This window comes from Dermacentor albipictus, chromosome 3, assembly GCF_038994185.2.
Source record: "Dermacentor albipictus isolate Rhodes 1998 colony chromosome 3, USDA_Dalb.pri_finalv2, whole genome shotgun sequence".
NCBI classification, from domain to species: Eukaryota; Metazoa; Arthropoda; class Arachnida; order Ixodida; family Ixodidae; genus Dermacentor; species Dermacentor albipictus.
The window spans coordinates 57,416,981-57,431,842 of record NC_091823.1 but is presented as its reverse complement, the minus strand read 5'-3'; the positions used below and the strand labels follow the sequence as shown (position 1 = coordinate 57,431,842).

General features: G+C 44.9%; 1 long non-coding RNA gene across 3 annotated transcripts in view; it reads right to left on the bottom strand.

The window, feature by feature from the left end:
• LOC135898686 (uncharacterized) overlaps nucleotides 1-14,862 on the bottom strand; it is a 261,099-nt gene that overhangs the window by 164,292 nt on the left and 81,945 nt on the right. For 2 of the 3 annotated variants that reach the window (XR_010563393.2, XR_010563392.2), the window contains exons 2-4: nucleotides 9,554-9,704; nucleotides 7,962-8,057; nucleotides 349-480 (exon numbers count right to left, since the gene is read on the bottom strand). This is a non-coding gene — a long non-coding RNA (uncharacterized lncRNA). The remainder of the gene's footprint in view (nucleotides 1-348; nucleotides 481-7,961; nucleotides 8,058-9,553; nucleotides 9,705-14,862) is intronic. The other variant, XR_011512745.1, reaches the window with a different exon arrangement.

The following is a 14,862-nucleotide window of genomic DNA, read 5'->3' as shown; positions in this document are numbered from 1 at the left end:
ATATAGAAAACTTCGTTTTTATAGAAATACAGCTTTTACAGAACCCTTGTAAACAACATAGCCAATTCATGTAAGATATAAAATGACATATCAAACTATATCGCTTTTAATAATTTAACGGATGCCGCCTACAGAACTGCGATACCTGTTTTTATGCAGAGTTATTAAGTTGTAGACTTCATGCTTCTACTTAGTTGAACTTCTGAAATATTTTTCCCCAAAATTCAGGCCCTAAATAGAAATTACGCTGTGAACGTTTTAATTTACGTTTCTCTCTCAAATGCAATAAATTTCATTAAAATCAGCCCAGGGGCTATCCAGCGTGAAGAACAAGAAAAGCCAGCTTACTGCAATTTCGGCTCGCTATGAGGAACACTGTGTTGCCAGAAAGGGAAGTGTTTGATTTTATCTGTAGAGGTTAGCCTAGCAACAGGCCTGGTACGCTACTCCACTGTAGGCTAGATTGCCATGGAAGAATGTCTAGGAGGGAGATAAAAAGAATGTAATGAATACAGAGCTTGACCTCTGAAATCCTGCGCACCTTTCAGTGATTTATTGCCCACATCTACTTTAAGTCGAGTCTATAAGCGAAATAGTTTGTTCCAATATAGTGATGAGAATAATGCTGAGCCCGGGAAGCCCTGGTATGCACCAAGTGGCCAGTTTATTTACACTACAGTTTGTCTAATATCCTATATGCAGGTCGAGGCCGTAATATCCAAAGAAGGAAACAAAACAAATCCGACCATGTCAATTTTACGACGATTTTTACTCGATACGGGTTTAGAAAGGCAATGCGAGAAGAGGAAAAGTGAATGTTGCTCATAAATGAAACCGCAAATTAAAGCCCTCCTACAGGCACTTAACGCGTGGTAAAAAAACTTCAATGTTAGAATATTGTGTTAGTGCGTAATGAATACTACCTAATATTTATAACATTGGCGCAATTTCACAGTTTTGAGCCCCAGAAACAAACATCTGGGCGCACGCTTTGCATAGCCTTCACAGTCTCGGAGTAAAAGACTCTCAGTTTTCTGCTAGATTTCTGATTTTATTTCCGATCACCATATCGTGAGCGTGGCAAGAGATGGTTAGAGTACACAATTTGTCAAAATAAAACAGGTGCTTGCCGAAGGTTTAAAATAGTATTTCCTTTTAAACGTTAGGTGATGGCCCGTTTTATTTTGACATTATATCGCTCGCCTTACGAGTTTTCGTTGAACCAAGGACTATAGTACACAATTTGACCTGAAAAAGAACGTGCCGCTCAACAGCGTCTTAAGCCCAATACTATCTAATGATATTTATAGATGGTATTTATAGATAGATGATATTTATAGATTGGAAGGAAGACGAAGTGCTTCTCTTGCGGAACACATCTCGCCCGTCTCTGTGCTTTTCTGGACTTCTCACTGCACCTGTGGGGTCTACCGCCCCCTCCATCGCGGTGATGGATGTGCAACACCCCGAGGATCGTCCCGGTTCCCGTTCACCCACGGACATCAGTTCGAGGAAGCGAGGAAATACATCGAGTGGTAGCGAGGACACAGAGATGTACTCCGCATCAGGTGACGAGTCATCGGAAGACGGCTTTCGACTTGTACAGTACCGCAAGGCCAAACGAAGAATTATCAACTCATCTTCGGCGTCCAGCTCGAACACTGTGAAAACAGCGCCTCAGCGATGGCCTCACTCCATCCTGTTTGTGCCACAGAACGCTACCGACAACCTGCGCGTCCTCAACAGGCAAGCACTCTCCGTGTATCTCGAAAACACTGTGCCAAACGAGATCAAGGATGTGAGGATAAACACAAGGCGAAACATCCTGGCTATCGATGTGATGAACCCGAGCGCGCTGACCCTACTCCAACATGTAACGCAGCTGGGAAACATCAAGGTCCGATCCATCATGCCAACGAATGGTGCCACAATTACAGGAGTAATCTATGACATTGACAATGAAATTCCTAATGCAGACCGCCCAGTTCTTATAAAACCAGCAAGTGAACATAACGTCATTGTGCATGTTTGTCGCCTCGGCAACACACGTTGTGTGAGACTAACGTTCAAAGGCGACTGCCTTCCGCCCTACGTGAAGGTCGGCCACTTTCGCCACCAGGTTCGACCATTTATTCCAAGACCAATGCAATGCTACAATTGTCAGAAGATTGGTCATGTGAAGGGAGTCTGCAGAAATTCGGCCGTGTGCCCTCGATGTGCCGAACCCCACTCAGAAGACAACTGCAGCGCAATCAAGTTGAAGTGTCCTAACTGTCAGGGTGATCACTGCGCCTCTTCCAAAGACTGTCCCCAGATCAAGAAAGAGATCACCATTCTTAAACAAATGGTGAGAGACAAGTCTACCCACAAAGAAGCTGCTGTGAAAGTACGGCGAAGACGACGTCACCGTCGAACGTCTCTACGACGTAAAACATCAAGTTTTCAGGAACAGTCAACTCGTCAAGCCACATCACCAGTGGAAGTTTCCAGCCCTCCGAACACCGGCGTTGGAAGGGAGAAAACTGCCAGATCTCTCTCCACAAAGGAATGGTCGCCACTTCCATGTACACGACCGCCAGAAGAGCCGCAGAAGAAGCCGCCCCCAGTACAGCAAGGTGCTATATCCGAGGAGTCGCGGAAAACAGATGAGCAAGTGATAGCACTTATTAGTCCTTTAATGAATGCCATTCGCGTGTTGCTAAGCAACATGCACACACCGTCTGCCAGAAGTGCGCTTCAAGTACTGGACGCTCTGAGTCCGGTGCTTGCAACCCTTGAGTAGACCATGGCTCCACAGCCACGGTCTTTTAGGGAAGAGGTCCGACAAGCAGCTATTTTTCAGTGGAAGGCGCGCGGACTCAGAGCGCGCCTTTCGGATTTCCGTCGCTTCGTGTACGCCAATATGTTTCCCATTATCGTCATTTGCGAGCCGAACTTATCGAACACAATCCGGCTTTCTGGATATGAATTATTTATGTCGTCAACTATTTATGAAAACAGTAAGGTTTTGGTGTGTATTCGCCGTGACCTCACCTACACTCATCAGCCTGTACCACCTAATGACTATAATCAATATATATGCCTAAACGTAAGAAAAAAGAATTTGGCGTTTACTTTTGTGGGCGCCTACCTATCTCCGTCAAGTCGATTTGATTACAAAAGACTCCAAGACATCCTTTCTTCAACCTCCAATCCCTGGGTCATCATTGGAGATTTCAACGCCCACCATACAATCTGGGGAAGTCCGATGATCAACGCAAGAGGCAGAGCTCTGGTATCTTTCGCCTCCAGTAATGAACTTTGGCTGCTGAATGATGGAAGTCCTACCTTCCTACGTGGCTCCACCTACAGCAGCTGTCTTGACTTGGCTTTCGTCTCACGAAGCCTTGTCAGACGTGCAGGGTGGTTTGCGGACATAGAGACGCACGGAAGCGACCACATTCCCACGTACATCAAGATCAGAGGATTGTCCCCTTCCAAAATAGGGATACGATCCAAAGAGTGGACTGGCCTAAATTTCAGTCTATTATGGAAGAACGCTGCGTCGCCAAGCCATCTTTCGACTTGGAAGAAGCAATCAAGAGCGCGGTGCAAGACACTATGCGCACTCTCACATGCTCTTCGAAACTGAACGAATTTGATGTGGAACTAGAACGACTTCGAGCAATCCGACGACGTGCTGAACGAAGATACCGACGTACGAAAACAGTGGACGATTTACGGACCGCCAGGCGCACGCAAAAGAAGATACAGCGCCGGTTAGACAAGCGCGAATCGCAACGTTGGAATGCCTTCTGTGAGTCGCTAGATCCCCGCAAGCCTTTATCGCAACTATGGAGAACGGTGCGCGGTCTCCGGACACTCCCCGTACAGCGATTCCCATTCAAGGCGCTTGCCCTCTCTCAAAAGAGATCGGAGATTGACGTGGCAGAGGATTTCTGCGCCAGATTATCCGGCCAACTCACGGCTACCAACATTCGATCGCCTTCGAGTAACTGTCCGCCACCACGTGATCACCGGATGGATCTACCATTCTCAATCCACGAACTTAAGGCAGCATTAGCTTTGTGTAGCCGCACATCAGTGCCAGGACCTGACGGAATTTCCTACCGAGCTCTGTGTCACCTGGGGCAGCGAGCGAGAGGACTTCTCCTTGAGGTGTACAATGAATCTTGGACAGATGGCACACTACCAACAACCTGGAAGACAAGTCGCCTTGTTCCACTGCTGAAGCCTGGCAAGTCGCCGTTGGAACTCTCATCATATCGCCCGATCGCGTTAGCGAGCTGCGTGGGCAAAGTAATGGAGAGGATGGTCCTAGGACGCCTGGAGTGGTACTTGGAATACCACAACACCTACCCAGATGCCATGGCGGGCTTCCGACGCGGTCGATCATCGATCGATAACGTCGTCGACCTGGTCACCTACGTTCAACATGAGAAATGCCGTAAGCGTCTCTGCGCTTCTTTATTCCTCGACGTTAAAGGGGCGTATGACAACGTTACGCATGAAGCCGTCCTCTCTGCTCTCGCAGAGGTAGGAGTAGGTGGTCGGATGTTTAAATGGATACGGAGTTATTTATTCATGCGATCCTTTTTTGTAAGCACCGAAGAAGGCCATACTTCTCTACATTACAGCTACCGCGGCGTCCCCCAGGGCGGTGTACTTAGCCCTGTGTTATTTAATCTAACTCTAATTGCTCTCCTTGAGCACGTGCCAACTACAGTCAGGCTATCAATGTACGCCGATGACATCTGCATATGGACGTCGGCAGTAACACGCCTACAGTTGCGAGCGAGAATTCAGAGAGCCGCCACACAAACTGTTCTCTACCTTCGTAATCGAGGCCTGGAAATTTCCTCAGAGAAATGCGCACTAGTGCCATTTACGCGCAAACCCATGGCCAACTACAGTGTAATGATAAATGGCCAAATAATACGATGGGTCCGATCGTATAAGTTCCTAGGTGTCATAATTGACAGGGGCTTGTCATGGAGCCCACACGTATCATACATGAAAAAACGGTTGACAGGCATCTGTCACCTCCTCAAGTTTTTCGCTGGCAATACCTGGGGAATGTCGCCAAGTGCGATGTTGCAACTGTACAGGGTGCTTTTCCTAGGATTTCTGCGATACAGCTTGCCAGCAATGATCAACACAGGTAAAACAAATCTACGCACAATACAAAGTCTTCAGGGTCAAGTGCTCCGGATCTGTCTAGGCCTGCCTAAGAGTGCTTCAACAGTGGCTACGATAGCAATCGCTGGAGATCACCTTGTCAGGACCCACATTGAAATTGAAGTACTCAGGACCCATATAAGGCATCTGACCAGGACTCCTCGTCACCACTTGGCCTCCCTAACAGCGGACAGACCACACACATCTTTCAGCCGGACGATAACGGCATATGATGAATCATTGCCAGCTTGTTTCACCCCGGCTGCGAGACCTTCGATTCCTCCATGGTGCCTCGCTCAGCCAGAAATCAACCTCACAATACCTGGTATCTCGAAAAAAGCTGATCTATCATCGCCAGCCCTTAGACAGCTCACGCTACTACATTTGTACGAGAACTACCGTGATTCTACGCATATTTACACTGATGGATCTGTCCTTCCAAGTAGCTCCGCGGCGGCAATCGTCATACCAGCGAAAGCTACAACAATTAAATTTAAGACGACCCACGCGACAACATCGACGGCAGCAGAGCTCGCAGCGCTCTTTACTGCCCTTGATCAAATTGGTGCTGAACCACCACATAAATGGACAATATTCTGCGATTCGAAGGCGGCACTGCAGTCTCTACTGTCACCTTTACGACGCGGACCACACGAACAACTAATATTCCATATTACAGAGATGTTGCAACATATAAGTGAAGCAGGCCATGAGATAACTTTTCAGTGGCTTCCAAGTCACTGCGGGATTATCGGCAATGAACGGGCGGATCACGCTGCCCGCTCAGCCCATACTGAGGAGCGCCACGTCCCAATTCCTCATTCTAGAACTGACGCAGCACGGAAGCTCCGCCTACTTGCTCGGCAGTGCACCGCGTCGCAATGGAATGAGCCACATTTAAGAAACACGCGACTGTACTCACTTGATCCAACACTAAGTCTTCGAGCGCCATCACAGCTTCGCCGTAGAGACGCCACGCTTTTATATCGACTTTGGTTGGGCGTTGCCTTTACTAAACCCTATGCATTCCGCATAGGGATGACCGACAGCCCAACCTGTGACCACTGCGGCCATGAAGAATCAATTGGCCATATTTTGTGCACCTGCCCGCAGTACAGTCCACAGAGGGCATGCCTCAGCCAGGAACTTGACCAACTGGACAACCAACCGCTATCCGAAATAAGAATTCTGCAACATCGAAACGACCTACCGTCACAGAAGAAGGCCGTGCAAGCGCTATTGCGCTTTTTGCGTTCTACCGGCCTGTGTGAACGACTTTAACTGGAACGCCTTTTGTGTGTGTACGTCCATGTGTGCGTGTTTTTTTTGTTTTTTTTTCCTTTTTTTAGCGTTTTCCTCTCTGTCATCTTTGTAACCCCTATCCCCCATCCCCAGTGTAGGGTAGCAAACCGGAGACTCATATCTGGTTAACCTCCCTGCCTTTCCTCTTCATTCTCTCTCTCTCTATAGATGGTCAAGCTCCTAGACTTATTGCCCTCTACAGTGCAATTCTCGATGTATGCAGACGACATCTGTGCCTAGGCATCGTGGTAAAGGTACACAAGTTCAACAGTTCTTACCAGAATGAATTGACATGACTACACGCTTTATTAACATCTGGCAACGGTATTTACGGTGAGATGTCTGCAATGTTTGCATTAACAAACAGATGCATTGCGCAGCTTTCTCTTTGTGGTCAACCAGAATGCAGAACCTTTTCTTTTGTTGCAATTTCGACGTGTGTTGTAGTCACGTGGTTCCGTCTCTGCAGTTTTCTTCTCCGAGACCGGGTCACACGTTTTCGGTTTGCGTGCTTGCACTCTGCCTCTGAGTTCGAGGAACGTGGAATGTCCCCAGTCTGATTCGGATAAAGAGGGGATAAGTCGAAAATACCACAAATCCAGGCAAAAGTTACCGAGCCCAAGTATCTGTACAACTGCAGACGTTTCTAATGCACAGTTCAATAAGGAATACAAACATTGTCATAAGACCGTCATCAGTGGGCAGAGACTGAAAATAGAACGCTACGTAAAAATTGGGTGTTTTTAGCAAGCTGGGGGGGGGGGGGAACGTTGATGCTGCACAGATCACATGGATGGTGTTCAAGGTCTTCTGATAATTTCAATTGTGAAGAGGCCTGTGCCTCACTTATCCGGAATCCCGAGTGTTGAAAAAAGAAAAGTTGATCAAACATTGTAAAACTTTCATTGAATACATGAATAATTTTGTAGTATTCCTAAATAGTGAATGGAACTGATGGCCCATTTTAATACGTGAAGTCATGGCTTTAATATTTCAACTGATATGATGGTCATAAATTCAACACTTCCGGTTCGTACAGCAACCAAGTCAAGAGCTTGACACACGTAACAATTCATGACAGCTTGTTCCCCGAGGAATAGTAAACATGTAACTAGTCTAACAATGGATATGACCGCACGTTGCAACGTATTGTACTCTTTAAATTCAAGATATGTCACGCTTGAGCTCCGGTCAACAGACTCATTTAGGCCCTAGCTGTGCTTTGAACGTTTTTAGGTATTTGCTTTTATTTTGGTAGGCCTCTTGGAGGCAAGGTTTGTCTGTAGCGATAAAAAATTGTTGAAGATCCTGACCTACTAAACATAGACATGTTGCACCCAATGCACATAATTTACGACAGTTCACCTCATCAATTCTTCGAAGCGACATCAGAATTAATGTCATATCCACTCACAAAGATGGGCCTTGAGAACGCACATTTATATTTAGGAAAGTCAAAGAAAAGCTTTGACGGTACTCACGGTCCAGCTTTGTAGATATTGGCTCCGTTTCTCAGTAACCGCGACCTCTGTCTTTTTGAGAGCTTGGTCGCAGAACATGCATGTGACGCCCTGGGACTGAAATTTGTTTGGGAAGGTAAAGAAGGCCGTGTAACTATTATAGTTTCCATAAGTTCTGATTATAGTACAAAAGACAAATATACAGGCTTTTGGTGTGTCAGTTCCTGCGGCTAGTAAACTATAGGGAAATTTGAACAACAGACTCGGCCAACAGGGTCACGCGCAAGGGCTCCACGTGGACACACTGCACAACACGAGGTTGAGAAAAAAAATTGCGGTTACGCGTAGCCAAGAGGTACCACTGGGCGTCAAACACGTGCTCAAATCATACCAGTCACACACTTTGAGTTTACTTTGACGAATTTTATTTGCGTTTTTGAATGTCGGTTGCCGCACCGAATCAGAAAGTATTGTAAAGAAATGCTATACGCCGAATTTATTTCTGTGGACTGTTCTGAACAATAAAGATTAACTTATCTCAGCAAAATTGCGAGAGCAAATACGAGAGGCTTCTAGCATTCTTCCAAATACTATACATACTTAGTAAAATCATGTCCTTTTCCAAATTGCGTATTGTTATTTTCAAATGCTTTCATTTTGAATCATATTTTGAACCACAAACTATAGTACAGTGATGCGTCTGAAAAGTTTCATTTTCTCTCTTACGTTCGAGTACTCTAAATGCTCAAATGCACCCATTAAAATTGCTGAAACAAAAATTTGAAGAGGCATCACATTTTTACCAAAACAGTTACAAAGTAATTCGCATAGCGGCATTTTTCTAGCAACCTTGAGGGGGAATGCATGGAGGTAATGGCTGTCGACGTTTTCTTAGGGTGAGACTCGTTGAATAGGTTTGTCAGGAAGGCTGGTTGAGCTATTGAGAGGTTGTGATGCCAGCTGTGAATAAATGTAGCCAAGTATCAGAAACTCCTGCATTAAAACCGTGATGGTGTTGACAGGAATAAAAAAAATTAATGGCATAAATACTGAGGGCGAACAAGAATATCAGCCATGCTTACATTTTCTTTGATAGTCCCGACATATCGCGATATGAAATACTTTGATGCACTCGGATAAATGCGTTGTGATATATATCCTCAACGGTGCAAGTTTATGCTATTAACCATTAAAGCTTCTGTAAAAATTATGATTAAATAAATAAGAAGGAATTTCAAACTGTCACTACAGTAACCGAGCCCGCAGTCATCGTTATGCGTTTCTTAAATATGAGATGTACTTGCTGCTTTTCTCTTCTCTGTCTTTTCTCTTTCTCTTCTCGGGCAGCGAAGATGGTGTTCAGACTCAAAATAGCGCGTAATTGCAGTATGCATCTCAGCGTGTTTTTGCTTTAAGAACGTGCAGTTTGTCAAAATAAGACAGCATTGTGTACACATTTTTGTACTTTGATGAAAGTGCCAGCACAAAAGGATACGTGCTATGTCTATAGCTTTAGCCACTTGCGTTGATTATGTATCGCGCCGCCATGAGACATACTGGCACGTCCGACATCTCGGACATTTTCTCACACCAAACTTCACCTCACTACTCACCCCAATACATCAATTCCTTTACAACGGCTTGTTCAGCGAACTTCTGAGGTCACCGGCCCGGCGACGCAACCTTGTCCGTTGGTCGCAGAGTAGGCGATCTTTAGTCTCCTCGCAAAATGGTAGATTCTGTTGCTCATATTTCGCATCACGTCTGCATTTAGAGTGTCGCAAAATTCAAAAGAAACTCGCAAGAGCTGCCTTTGGTCTACATTTTGTTTACCCTGCTGCGCCACCACAATGATTGTACATGTCTAGCACGTAGAGCCTCCCACTCTATCAAAGCATCCAGAGCATGGCAGGACTAAAGTACTTGCAATGGAGCAGCTGCACACCGAGGCCTCGCAGCACTCAATACGCCATTCTCGTGGCGAACAGTGGAGTAAGATATGCATGTGAAAATACTGCAACCAAACGGTCTCTTTCCCCAACGATGACCCCCGTCTTAGCAACTCATTTTTGCATGGCCCTCGGGGTGCTTATTCACATGTTAATGCTTGAAGGCTGCTGCTGCGGCTTGGCTAGCTGCTTCGTGTAAAGAAGGAACACCTGTAGAAACTCGAAAGTCAACGTCACTCTGTTAGTAAGTTTACGGCACTTATGCATTCCTGTATTATATAAAATTGGCAGCCTCCTTTACTGTCAAACATATCCAGAAACATCACGGTTTATTAATACAGGACGATGTACAAGAAATTCACCGCCTTTGCTTTTGCCGGTGCATTCCAGACTGCATGTGAAGCCAAGTATTATTTTTACTACTTTTCAAACAGTTAGTTTGGTATGAAAATGTAATCCAGTGTATGCTGCAGTGCACCGGGACGCTGCTGTCGTTTACACACTCTTCTTTCGATAGCTTTCCCTCGGACATGAAGTGGGAGGTTCGTCGTACGCGTGCATATGGACCTGCTTCTATTCAGTACAGCACAACAGGCACGCACAGTGCCAACATTAAGTAAGCTTATGGTAGTTTAATCAGAAGCTTGCACGTAGCCACTCTTTCGTTAGGTAGTGGGGGCTTGATGAATGCAGTCCAGGAAAGCACATCCTGTTATACTTAATTTGGCCACTTGGTGATTCTAATGCTGAAAAAACGCATGACATGATTTCATTTTCTTGGTAAATAGTGAATAAATGCAACGAATCGGCACTTAGCCGAGCACAGAAAAGACTGTTTATAGCAAGAGTGCGCTCGGCTTATCAAATACCTGCTACTGTATTCGACGAGAAGTTCCAGCGTTTTCTATTATAATTTTTTGCAGTAGCGGGAAAGCGACTACTTCCCCGTCTTGAAACTATCACGGAGTTCAAGGTGTCGCACACTCTGCAAGTGATCGAAATTAGACAGCAGTTCACAGGGAAGCCTTAATCGGGAGCCTACGTTCCGACAAGGGGATTTGTTTTCGCTAGGGCCCTCACGTGCACGGAGAATTTACTAATGTTTGACATACTTCGTGTAGTCGGTTAGTTTTCATGTCATCTATGCCAAGGAACAAATTTTATCACCGACATTTTCATTGCAAGCTCTGAGGACACATCAAAACAGAGCGCTAACGGAGGACACAGGATGTGAGTGGAGGAAACTGATATTGCGGCTTAGCTCCATAAATGACACGGAAGAAAGCGAGTGACCACAGGATGTCGTGAGGTGCACTGTCTAAAAATTAAAGCACATTTCGATATTACTAAGGTCACAGTCAATCAAAACCAAGCAGGACTCGAAGGATTTGAGAACATTCATCCTCTAATGTGATCAGCAAGTGAATGACATAGATAGAACTGTAACGGAGAGTAGAATGGCAGCCGGTGAGGTGAACATAAAACATTAAAAATATGATAAAACGCGTAACTGATTACGATTGTCTCAAGATTCCAAACAATCGAGCCCGCTAGTCTTCGTAATACATCACTATTGGCCCTTTCTATGTTATCGTTCGTAATTAGCCTTGTTGATGGGCTAGTTGGTTCTGATTCACAGCGAATGTGTGTGACGTCTTCCCGTCCTTGTCATTTTGCGCTCTTATTCATTCACTATGAGCAGAACCTTTTGTATCCGAACACATACTACGAGACCAAAGATTATAAGGCATGTTGTAAGTAAGTGGAAACACTTTTTTCTATATCTCGCGGGTCCTAACAGAGCACTTATTAAAATAATTACCTTTCTTATTGTATATTCGCTATAACACCGGCAGCGTTATAAAGGTTTGTTGCTTGTTGCAATGCGGTGAACATAGTTTTTTGTAGTACTTGTAAGCTTTAGCTTGTGTTTGACGGCAGCTGACCAAAGCCAATTGTGAGTCTCACCCCTAGCCATAAATAACTTTCAGTCTCAGATGTTTCAACTTCAAGTCCTTATCAACATAGGTAATTTAAGCGAGTATTTTGGCATGGATTTAGGGAATAGAAATAATCGAAAAGTACCGAGGCCTACAGCTTCAAATAAATTTATTTTCATAACTGGCCTGTTTTAGAGAAGCAGCTGAATTGTCGCATGTAACAACACGCGAGCTAGCACTATTCACAACATGTGCTACATGTCCATAACACACTGTGTGGGCTTGTCGCCAGCCCAAGGCAGAACAGTCCCAGAAGGCATATCATAAAACATGCCACTTAGTCAAAACAAGAAATACATGCAGGCAGATTTTCGCTGTAATGGACGAACTAACCTTTTATGTTCGAGAAGCCGGTGTTGGCAGATTTGCGCAATCGCTGTGTTATTAGATCAATAAAGAATAACTTACCATCAACGTACAAAGGAAATTGATGGCTATATTGACGGAAAAATTCGCATCTGAAGGCGAATACAAGCAGAATAAAAATTGATATGTCGGAAACATTGGCCATATCTGCAAGAGCTTGCAGCGCTGTAACGTTGCTCGGTCACAAAATATCTTATTAGAATGGCCATAAATTTGTACCTGCAGAGAACTGGTTGCTATTACTTTCTTTTTGAGTCGATTATTACATTTTATTCCGCTTTTTTTATGTTGCAAACTCATGATATCGCTGATGAAAAGAATATTCCATACCAAAAGTACGTAATTCAATCTTGAGATGCTTGAGTTCTCACTGTGAGTAAACATAGCCGAAGTGAAGCGATGAGTGGTATTTCAGCCTTGAAAAGCCTACAAACACAAAGGCGTTAGAGAGAGAGAGAGAGAGAGAGAGAGAAGGCTGCCACCAAAGCACGGGAGCACGTTTTGTTCTCATCTGGGAAACCGAGGCGGCAGCGAGAAAATTTTAGTCCCTTTAATTCCAACTGTATTTTGCTCATCGTACTCAATCGCAGTATTTTGACTAGAGTGGTTTGGCGTCGCTTTCCCTATATCCCTTGCTTTCCTCATCGGAAGGGCCGACACTGTTGCTTCTAACGACTGCAGCAGTAAGAAAACTATCGAACATGTTCTGGACCGCTGTCTTCGCCACATGCAACGCACACAAGCAGTAGCTCGCGGCCTTGTTGGTGCGTCTCAATGACAAGTCGCTCTCAGCGCAGACAATCCTAGATTGCGACCGTCAGTCTGGAATCGATCAATACGCTATTGGAGTTTCTACATTCGAGCAACTTATTACGAAGACTTTGATATTCCCTGACGTTCTCCACCTTCTAGAATATGTTGTTCGCATGTTTGCTTTCTTTATCCGCTATTACTTCTGCCAGTCTTTCTCTCCTTTTCCTATCAAATCTGAGATTTCTCTTCCAATCAACCTCTCTGCCTTGTCAATCTCAATTCTCTCACTTTGTCGATCGTGTTCTTCTTCTTTTTCTTGACATGTGCCCCGCCGCGAAAGGCAAGAGCGTAGTAGCCATCGCGATTAAACATTTCGGTCCCGCCGTGTTTATTAGCACCCAGAACATGACGAACACCAAAGGACATTGTTTGCGAAATGCCTGAACTACAGCACATGTGCTACAAGGATCACACTGAAAAAAAGAACAGAAACCTGAAGGTAAAGACGAAGGTGAATAACATTCAGTAGTTCGAGTCTGGTTGTAAACGCCGCCCTCTATAGAGTGCCGTTGTGAGCAATCTTCGTCGCATAAAGCCAACGGGCTTCCATTACCCTCCTGTTGAGTGCTGCAAGTACGCCATGTTCCGTTCCTGTCATGTCTATAACACCTGTCAGGAACGGAAAGGGTAAAAGGAAAGCGTGCAATCAGAGGCATACAAGCTTTCTGCCAGAAATTACCGTTGGGACAGAGAACGTGTGATAATGACAGCGATCAGCGGTAGTCGGCCATTGCTGCCTAATCAATCTCGCGTTGTTGCTTGACAGCAGGAGTACCGCAGTACCAATGACCGTGTGCTTGTCATGATGGCGTAGGCGCGTGGCAGGGATTTCGTTGAAACACGCAAAGAAGCAAGACGAATGAACCTCGTGGCACTGCGGCCGGTCTCAGCACACTGCAGCTATTTTGCCATTCTCTGGCAGAAAGAGATGTGGAAGAGTGCTTCGGGACGCCTCTTTCTTCGAAGGTCAAGGAGCTATGTCTTATGAGATTACGCTTCGGCAGTGCAAATAGTTGTTATCTGCTGCATAGCGATGAGATGTGGAAGTCTGAATGCAGTACTTGCATCGAACAGGGCTGCATGTAGATATTTGAAGCGCTTTTGCTATATTTTGGGCACATATTCTTTGCAACAAATTCCCCGAATAACAACAATAAAAGAAAAATGAAAATAGAACGGACACACTGATATACAGCTTGCACTGTTATATGGTGAGTGATAAGAGCCTGTGTGGCTGCTTCAAATAATATTGCCGCCACCGCGCTGCTTTTCTTGCTTCTTGGGCTTTATTTGGCCGCAAACGAAACGTTTCACGCTTGATTGTCTACACAGAAAACATCAAAGAAGAAGCCTGCACACGCCGTAGAAAAAGAAAAAGCTTATACAGCTCGCAAAAAAGTAGACTTTAAACATTACAAAAAGATTTAGTTTGTCTACAAAAAGGTGATTTGTCTATACCTTTAACATCATGCTTTACACTTTGATTGTGTTTCACTCAATTATTCGTAGCCCTGAGTATCGGTGAGCACTTAAAATACTGCTAAACTGCTGCAAGTTGGAAAGCCTTTGAGCAAAAAAAGCTTAGGTCATTCATAGGCAGATGTCCTCGTATAATTGCAAACTGAATCTCAAGCAACTACGATGAATATGTAATCTTAATTTTTGTGAATTTTATACAATGCCCTTTATCCACAGCGTAACTTATTTTTTCGATAGTGCACTAACACAATGGCGCAGCTATATTGCGAGCCTCAAAATACTGCACTACCCGGTCCTCTACAAGAAAAGTAGGTA